The following is a 9,635-nucleotide window of genomic DNA, read 5'->3' on the forward strand; positions in this document are numbered from 1 at the left end:
TGATGATCTGCCCTCTAAAACACTCTTGGCCAGAGGCCATCCAGGATGGCTCACAGGCCTGGCAGTGTGCGAAAGCTCCAACAAGGGCCAACACCACTATACCGTGATTCCTGCCCCGGGGAGAGGGAAAGGTGAACACACATAGCAGTCAGACTGGAGCCCAGCAGTGTGTGAATGGCAGACATCTGGTCTGACTAGAGGCCCCGCACACCAACGAAAGCTTCCCAGGGGACAACACAGGAAAAGCACCCTGGAGTTTAATGCCACTGCATCTCGGGCTAATGCCTGGTCTGACTCAACTCAAGCCCACGGCAGCCCCAGACTGACCCACTAACACCACAGGGACCAAACACTGCTCACAACAGGCAAAGAGAGCCACTGCAGACAACCAGGCTGGAGGAAAAAGTGGCCCAACCACAAGTAGGGTAACACAACACACCTAAGAGACACCCTAGAAGTACCAGGTCCTGGTACACAGGGGATACTACACTTTAGGGGACCATAGCACCTCTTCTTCATAAGACCATTGCTTTTAAGAATAGGGAGATGTAACTGAATTTCCTGACATATAGAAACAGACATAAAGAGAAAGAGGAGACACAGCAACATGTCCCAGATGCAAGAAAAAGAAAAATCACAGCAAGAGACCTAAGTGAAATGGAGACAAGTAATATGATAGAGACTTTGAAGTAATGGTCATAAAGATCCTCACTGGACTTGAGAAAAGCGTGGTGAACCTGATGAGACCCATAATAAAGAGATAAAAAGAACCAACCAGAGACAAAGAACACAATACATGAAATTAAAATTCACTAGGTGGAATAAACAGTAGACAAGAGGGAGCAGAATAATGAATCAGCGACCTGGAGGACAGAGTGATGGAAAATATTCAAGCTGAGCAAGTAAGAGAAAAAACATTATGCAAAGTGACAATAGACTTAGGGAACTCAGTGACCCATCAAACATGATAACATTCACATTATAGGGATCCCAGAAGAAGAAGAGAGAGTAAAGGGGACAGAAAAATTACTTGAAGAAATAACAGCTGAAAAGAGTACCAATATGGGGAAGGAAACAGAAATCCAGATCTAGGAGACCCAGAGAGCCTGCAACATAATCAAGCCAAAAAGGTCCACACCAAGACATATGGTACTTAAAATGGCAAAAAGTAGTAATAAAGAAATAAATCTTAAAAGCAGCAAGAGAAGGGCACCTGGGTGGCTCAGTCGGTTAGGCATCTGACTCCGGCTCAGGTCATGATCTCACAGTTCGTGGGTTTGAGCCCCACGTAGGGCTCTGTGCTGACAGCTCAAAGCCTGGAGTCTGCTTCAGATTCTGTGTCTCCCTCTGTCTCTCTGCCCCTACCCATCTTATACTCTCTCTCAAAAATAAATAAACACTAAAAAAATTTTTTTTTAAAAAGCAGCAAGAGAAAAGATGACAGTTACATATGAAGGAAACCCTATAAGTCTATCAGTGGATCTTTCAACAGAAAGTTGGCAGGCCAGAAGGGAGTGGCATGATATATTTGAAGTGCCGAAAGGGAAAATCTGCGGCCAAGAATACTGTATCCAAAGGCTATCATTGAGCATAGAGAAAGAGATAAAGAGTTTCCCAGAAACACAAAAGTTAAAGGAATTTACCAACACTAAACCAGCTGTGCAAGAAATGTTAAAGGCGACTCTGATCGGAAAGAACATAAGCAGGAGTAAGAAAAGTAGGAAGGATCACGGCAGGAAAATTAAGTATATCCATAAGAATCAGTCAAGAGACTCACAAAATAAAAGGATGTAAAGTATGATGCCATATACTTAAAACATGGGGATGGGAGGGAGAACAGTAAAGAATGGGTTCTCTTTTCTATAAGTTGTACCAAAACATCTACTTAACTTCTTTCATTTATACCATTCCTTTAAATTAAGGAATTTGGTACATCTCCCCAAAAAAGAACAGGTTCAAACTTAAGTGACCATCAACTTAATATATACTACTATATGCAGAAGATATTATATGCAAACCTAATGGTATCCCCAATTCAAAAACCAGAAATAGATGTGTAATAATAAAGAGGAAGGAAGCCAATTATATAACTAAAGGAAGCCACTTTATTATGAAACAAGAGAGCAAGGGAAGAAAGGGACAGAGAAGACCTTTGGAAACAAGTAACGAAAGGCAATAAATACATAGTTATCAATAATTACTTTGAATGTTAATGGATTAAGTGCTCCAATCAAAAGACATAGGGTGATGGAATGGATAAAAAGTAAGATTCACACATATGCTGCCTACAAGTGACTCAATTCTGACCTAAACATCCATGCAGAGTGAAAGGGAAGTGATGGAGAAGCGTTTATCATGCATGGGATGTGAAAAGAATATGGGGTAGCAATACTTATACCAGACAAAATAGACTTTAAAACAAAGACTATAACCAAGAGACAAAGAAGGACACTCTCTATATAATCATCCAGGGAACAAGCCAACAGGAACACATAACAATTGTGAATATTTATGCACCCAACATGGAAGAACCCAAATACATAAAGCAGCTAGTGGCAAACATAAAGGAACTAATCTATAGTAATACAATACTAGTACTTGATGTTAACGTCCCATTTACATCAACGGACTGATCATCCAAAGAGAAAAGCAACAAGGAAACCGTGGCTTTGAATGGCACATTGCACCAGATGGATTTAACAGATATATTCAGAACATGCCATCTTAAAAGAGGAGAATACGCATTCTTTCAAGTGCACATGAATAGTCTCTAGGGTAGATCATGTTAGGCCACAAAACAAGCCTCAACAGATTTCAAAAGACAAAAGTCATATTATGCGTCTTTTCTGACCATAGTGACCAACATTATGAAGCTAGAAATCAACCACAGGGAAAAAGTAATGGAAAGAGAATACATGGAAAATAAACAACGTGCTACTAACCAAAAAATGATACAACCAAGGAATCAAAGAAGAAATAAAAAATACATGGAAACAAATATAAATGAAAACACAACAGTTGAAAACTTTTGGGATACAGACAAAGTGGTTCTAAGAGGGAGATTTATAACAATGCAGGCCTACCTTAAGAAGCAAGAAAAATCTCAAACAACCTAACATTACATCCAAAGGAGCTAGAAAAAGAACAAACGGAACACAAAAGTAGCAGGATGAAGGAAATAATAAGGATTAGAGCAGAAATAAATGAAATGGAAACTAAAAAGACAAAAGAACAAATCAATGAAACCAGAAGCTGGTTTGTTGAATAGACCAACAAAATTGATAATCCTTTAGCCAGACTCGTAAAAAAAAAGAAAAGACTTAAATATACAACATCAGAAATGAAAGAGAATTAACAACCAATACCACAAAATACAAACGATTATAAGAGAATATCATGAAAAACTACTGACCAACAAATCAGACAACCTAGAAGAAATGGATAAATTCCTAGAAACATATAACCTGCCAAAATTGAAACAGGAAGAAAATTTGAACAGACTGATTACCAGCAATGAAATTGAATCAGTAATCAAAAAACTCCCGACAAACAAAGTCATGACAAGATGGCTTCACTGGAGAATTCTATCAAACATTCAATTAGTTAATTAATTAATTTTAAGAAAGTAGTTTCTTTTAAGTTTATTTATTTGGGGAGAGACAGAGACAGAGACAGCTTGAGTGGGGGAGGGGCAGAGAGAGAGAGAGAGAGAGAGAGAATCCCAAGCAGCCTCTGCACTGCCAGCTCGGAGCCTGATGCATGGCTCAAACCCCTGAAACCATGAGATCATAACCTGAACCAAAGCCGAGAGCTGGATGCTCAACTGGCTGAGTCACCAAGGTGCCCTCTATAAAACATTTAAAAGAAGAGTTATTACCTATTTTTGACACTATTCCAAATAATTGAAGAGGGAGGAAAACTTCCAAATTCAACCTATGAGGCCAGCATTACTCTGTTACCAAAACCAGATAAAGATACCACCAAAAAAAGAGAAGTAGAGGCTAATATCTGATGAACATTGATGTAAAGATCCTCAACAAAATACTAGCAAACCAAATCCAATAAAACACCCAAAAAGTCATTCACCACGATCATGTGGGATTTATTTCCAGGTGCCAAGTGGCTCAGTATGTGCAAATCAATCAACATGCTACATCACATCACATCAACAAGAGAAAAGATAAAAACCATATGACATTTCAATAGATGCTGAAAATGCACAACATCCATTCATGATGAAAACCCTCCACAAAGCAGGCTTAGAGGGAATATACCTCAATACAATAAAGGCCATGTTTGAAAAACTCACAGCTAATAATGTACTCAATGGTGAGAAACTGAGAGCTTTTCCCCTAAGGCCAGGGACAAGACAACGATACCCACTCAAAACATTTATTCACCATCATATTGGAAGTCCTAGCCACAGCAATCACACAAGAAAAAGGAATAAAAGGAATACAAATTGTAAGGAAGAAGTAAAATTTGCACTATTTGCAGATGGCATGAAAGTATATACAGAAAATTTTAAAGACTCCACCAAAACACCACTAGAACTGGTCAATGAATTCAGTAAAGTCTCAGGATACAAAATCAACGTACAGAAATCCATTACATTTTTATACATGATAGAATGAAGCTGCAGAAAGAGAAATTAAGAAAACAATCATATTCATAATAGCACCAAAAATAATAAAACACCTAGGAATAAACTCAAAGAGGTGAAAGACCTACCACTCTGAAAACTATAAAACACTGATGAGAGAAATTAAAGATGATGCAAAGAAATGGAAAGACATCCCACGCTCATAGGTTGGAGTAACAAATATCGTTTCGATGACTCTACCATCCAAAGCAATCTATAGATTCAACACAATCCCTATCAAAATATCAGCAGCATTTTTCACAGAGCTAGAACAAACAACCCTAAAACTTGTATGCAACCACCAAAGACTCTGAATATCCAAAGGCAAAGAAAAGCGAAGCTAGAGGTATCACAATTCCTGACTTCAAGTTTTATTACAAAGCTGTAGGAATCAAGACAGTATGGTAACTGGCATAAAAACAGCCATGTACATTAATACAGATGAATACAAAATCCAGAAATAATCCCATAACTATATGGTCAATTAATCTCCAACAAAGCAGGAAAGAATAACTGATGGAAAAAAGATAATTTTCAGTAAATGATGTTGGGAAAACTGGACAGCTAGCTACATGCAGAAGAATGAAACTGAATCACTTTCTTATACCATATACAAAAATAAATTCAAAATGGATAAAAAAAAAAAAAAACCTAAACGTGATACCATAAAAATCATAGAAGAGAGCACAGGCAGCACACACAGCAATGTGTGTGACATTGGATGAAACAATATTTTTCTAGATTATGTCTCCTGCAGCATGGGAAATAAAAGCAAATATAAACTAATGGAAACACATCAAATAAACGCTTTTGCACTGCAAGGGAAACAAGCAATACAACTAAAAGGCAACCTACCAAATAGAAGATATTTGTAAATGACATATCTGATAATGGGTTAGTATACAAAACATATAAGAAACTGATACAACTCAACACCAAAAAAAAAAAAAATTCAATTAAAAATGGGCAGAAGTCATAAATATCCATTTTTCCAAAGAATACATGCAGATGGCCAACAGACACATGAAAAGATGCTCAACATCACTCATCACCAGAGAAATGCAAATCAAAACCACTATGAGATATCACCTCACACCAATCAGAATGGCTAAAATAAAAAAACGCAATAAATAACAAATGTCCATCTGGAGAAATAGGAAGCCCTGTGCACGGTTGGTGGGAATGCAAACTGGTGCATTCACTGTGGAAAACAGTATGGAGATTTCTCAAAAAGTTAAAAATAGATGTACTCTATGATCCAGCAATCACATTACTGGGTACTTACCCCCCAAATACAAAAACACTAATTCAAAGGGATACGTGTATCTGCATGCTTATAGTAGCATTGTTTACAACAGCCAAGTTATGGAAGCAGCCCAAGTATCTGTAGACAGATGAATCGATAAATATATGGTATATATACACAGTGGAATATTATTTAGCCATAAAACGAGTGAAATCTTGCCATTTTCAACAACATGAATGGGTTAGAGAGTATGATGCTAAACAAAATAAAAGAGAAAGGCAATATCATATGCTTTCACTTATATGCAGTATTTAAGAAACAAATGAACAAAGGAAATGAGAGAAAGACAAATCAAGAAACAGATTCTTAACTACAGAGAACCAATGGTTGCCGGAGACGACTGGGTGGGGGATGGGTGAAATAGGCGAAGGGGATCAAGAGTACACTTATCGTGGTGAACACCGAGTAATGTACAGAACTGCTGAGTCACCGTATTCTACACCTGAGACTAGTATATCGCTGTATGTTAACTACACTGGAATTTAACAAAATAGACGCATAAATTGATGGAACAGAACGGCACGCCCAGAAATAAGTCCGTGAGTGTATATGGTGAATCAATTCACAAGAAATGAGCCGAGACCATACCATGGGCAACGGACAGTCTCTTGGACAAATGGTGTTGGGGAAACTGGATAACTACATGCAAAAGAATGAAACTGGACCACTCTTGTAAAATACACAAAAACCAACTCAAAATAGGTTAAAAACTTGGACCTAAGACCTGAAACATAAAACTGCTAGAAGAAAATGAGCGGTAAGTTCCTGGACATTGATTTTGGTGATTTCTTTTTTCTTTTTTTTTTTTTGGATTTCACACCACAAGCAAAGGTAACAAAAGCAAAGACAAACAACTGGAACTACATCAAAGTAAAAAGCTTCTGGGGCGCCTGGGTGGCTCAGTCGGTTAAGTGTCCAAATCTTGGTTTTGCCTCGGGTTGTGATCTCATGGTTTTATGAGTTTGAGTCCTGCCATCAGGCTCTGCACTGACGGTGCAGAATCCCCACTGCTTGGGATTCTGTGTCTCCCTGTCTCTCTGCCCTTCTCCCACTTGCATTATCACTGTCTGTCTCAAAATAAATAAACTTTTTTTAAAAAAAAAGTAAAACTTCTGCACAGTAAAGGAAACCATCAGCAAAATAAAAAGCAAACCTATTGGATGAGAGAAAACTATTTGCAAATCATAGATCTGATAAGGAGTTAATACCCAAAATATATAAAGAACTCCTACAACTCAACAGCAAACAAATGAGCTGATTAAAACATGGGCAGAGGACCTGAACAGTCACTTTTCCAAAGGTGACATACAATTGGCCAACAGGTACACGAAAACATGCTCGACATCATTAATCATCAAAATCACAATGGGATATCACTCCACACCTGTTAGAATAGCTATTAACAAAAAACCCCAAGAAATAACAAGCATGGGTGAGGACGCAGAGGAAAGGGAACACCGCACTGTGGCACAGCCATCATAGGAAACAATATGGAGGTTCCTCAAAAAAATAAAAAATAGAACTACCACTTCTGGGTATTCATATGAAGAAAACGAAGACCCTAATTTGATGTGGTGGTTTCTTCCAACATAAGGCTGTTTTATCTACATTGATAAGCTGGCGTAGCCAACTTTGTTTTCTTTGCTAGATCTTCTGGACCTTGCTGCTTCACCACGCAGGTTTTTGTTCGGGAGACGGGCAACCCAGGTCTGCGAGTTTTTCTTCTGCGGCTTCCTCACCTCTCTGTGCGATTGAGGAGTCAGGGCCTTGCTCTGGATGAGGCTTTGGCTTAAGGGAATGTATCTGGTTCACTCTTTCATCTAGACCAAACTTTGTATCAACAATAAGGCTGTTTGCTTTCTTATCATTCCTGTATTTGCTGGAGTAGCACTTTCAGTTTCCTTGAAGAAATTTTCCTGGGGTGCCTGGGTGGCTCAGTTGGTTGAGCGTCCGACTTAGGCTCAGGTCATGATCTCGCGGTCTGTGAGTTCAAGCCCTCGAGTTGGGCTCTGTGCTGACAGCTTGGAGCCTGGAGTCTGCTTTGGATTCTGTGTCTCCCTCTCTCTGCCCCTCCCCCACGTGCACTCTCTCAGAAATAAACGTTAAAAAAAAAAAAAAAAGAACAGAACTTTTCCTTTGCCTTCACAAGTTGGCTAATTGTTTGTTGCAAGAGGCCTAGCTTTCAGCCCGTCTTGGTTTTCGACATGCTTTCCCCACTAAGCTCACTCATGTCTAGCTTTTCATTTAAAGTGAGAGATGTGCGACTCTTCCTTTCACTTGAGCAGGTAGAGGCCATCGTAGGGATGTTGATTGGCCTGATGTCAACATTATTGCATCTGAGGGAATAGAGAGGCCCGAGATGGGGAGACTGAGGGAAACAGCCTGTCAGTGGAGCACACAGCATTTATCAAGTAAGTTTGAGGTCTTCCATGGGTATGGTTCACGGCGCCTCCAAACAATACAACAGTAACATCGAGGATTATTGATCATAGATCACCATGATACTGAAAACATTTGAAATACTGCAAAAGTTACCAAAAAGTGACACTGAGACACAAAGTGAGCAAATGCTGTTGGAAAAATGGTGCTGATAGATGCTTGTCACAGGCTTGTCACCAACTCCAATTTGTTAAGAAAAAAAAAAAAGGCAAGATTTGCAAAGTGCAATAAAGTGAAATGCAATAAAATGAGTATGCTTGTATGCAATAAAAGGAAATTAACACAAAGATAGATAAGTTACTATTTAATAATATTTTAAAGAAATTTATTTTAACTTGGAGGAAAATTAACTTAGATTCTAACCACCGCAAAAAATTCCAGACTTAAATACTTACCAGCAGAACAGAACAAAAATAACATACCTGCTCTGGCCCTTGCCAGGGAAGTACATTCCGAATATGAAGAGGGAACACTCTCAGAGTATGTGTATCTGAATATATAAACACTTAAAGCTCTTCTGTAATACTGAAATCAAGCAACAGAAGGAAAAATTTACAAAATAAGCTAATGAGGAAATATCTGCTAACGTTTAACAAATAAGTAGTAGGTACGTACACAAACAAAAATATATGGTTTATAAATATATATGGCTTACACAAATATACAGTCTATACTAAGACCTAGAAGAGACTTTGCCAAGGAATAAAAGTCAAAGAAAATACAAACATACAAACAAGGCATCGTCATAGGAAAAAACATAACATCCCGCAGCAAACAGATTTTTTAAACGTACGGTTAACACAGAATGCAAGAAACTGGCAAGAAAAATGCAAAAGCCTAATTATGGTACGCAAAGGGGTGCAAAGCCACTCTAACAGGCTTGAGATGTCACTCGCAAGGCTGGGGCTGTGACTCCCCAGCAACTCTGGTCAGACCGACAAGGTTCAGCCTCCACTCATTGCGTGCCTGTGGTCTGGACCGGAGGTACATTCGAGTCGTCCAAGCGAGAGATCAGACCTTCCGCACTCCAGTAGTCCTCCTGTATTTCCGCATCAGGTAATTTCTGGTATTTTTACTTTCCAGCCCAAGCTAACTTCTACAGGTAGGCTCAGCACAGGTCAGACCGGGTGAGAAATCTCGTGACCAGGCCGCAGGGAACTTGGACAAAATTAAACCTGCCGCATCGCGCAACTGCCTTTTGTAAAAGCAAAGCAAAGCACAAGGGCTCATTCAGTTGTCCGCCTGGAC

Source organism: Panthera pardus, unplaced genomic scaffold (assembly GCF_024362965.1).
Source record: "Panthera pardus isolate Hobbes unplaced genomic scaffold, ASM2436296v1 HiC_scaffold_6, whole genome shotgun sequence".
NCBI lineage: Eukaryota > Metazoa > Chordata > Mammalia > Carnivora > Felidae > Panthera > Panthera pardus.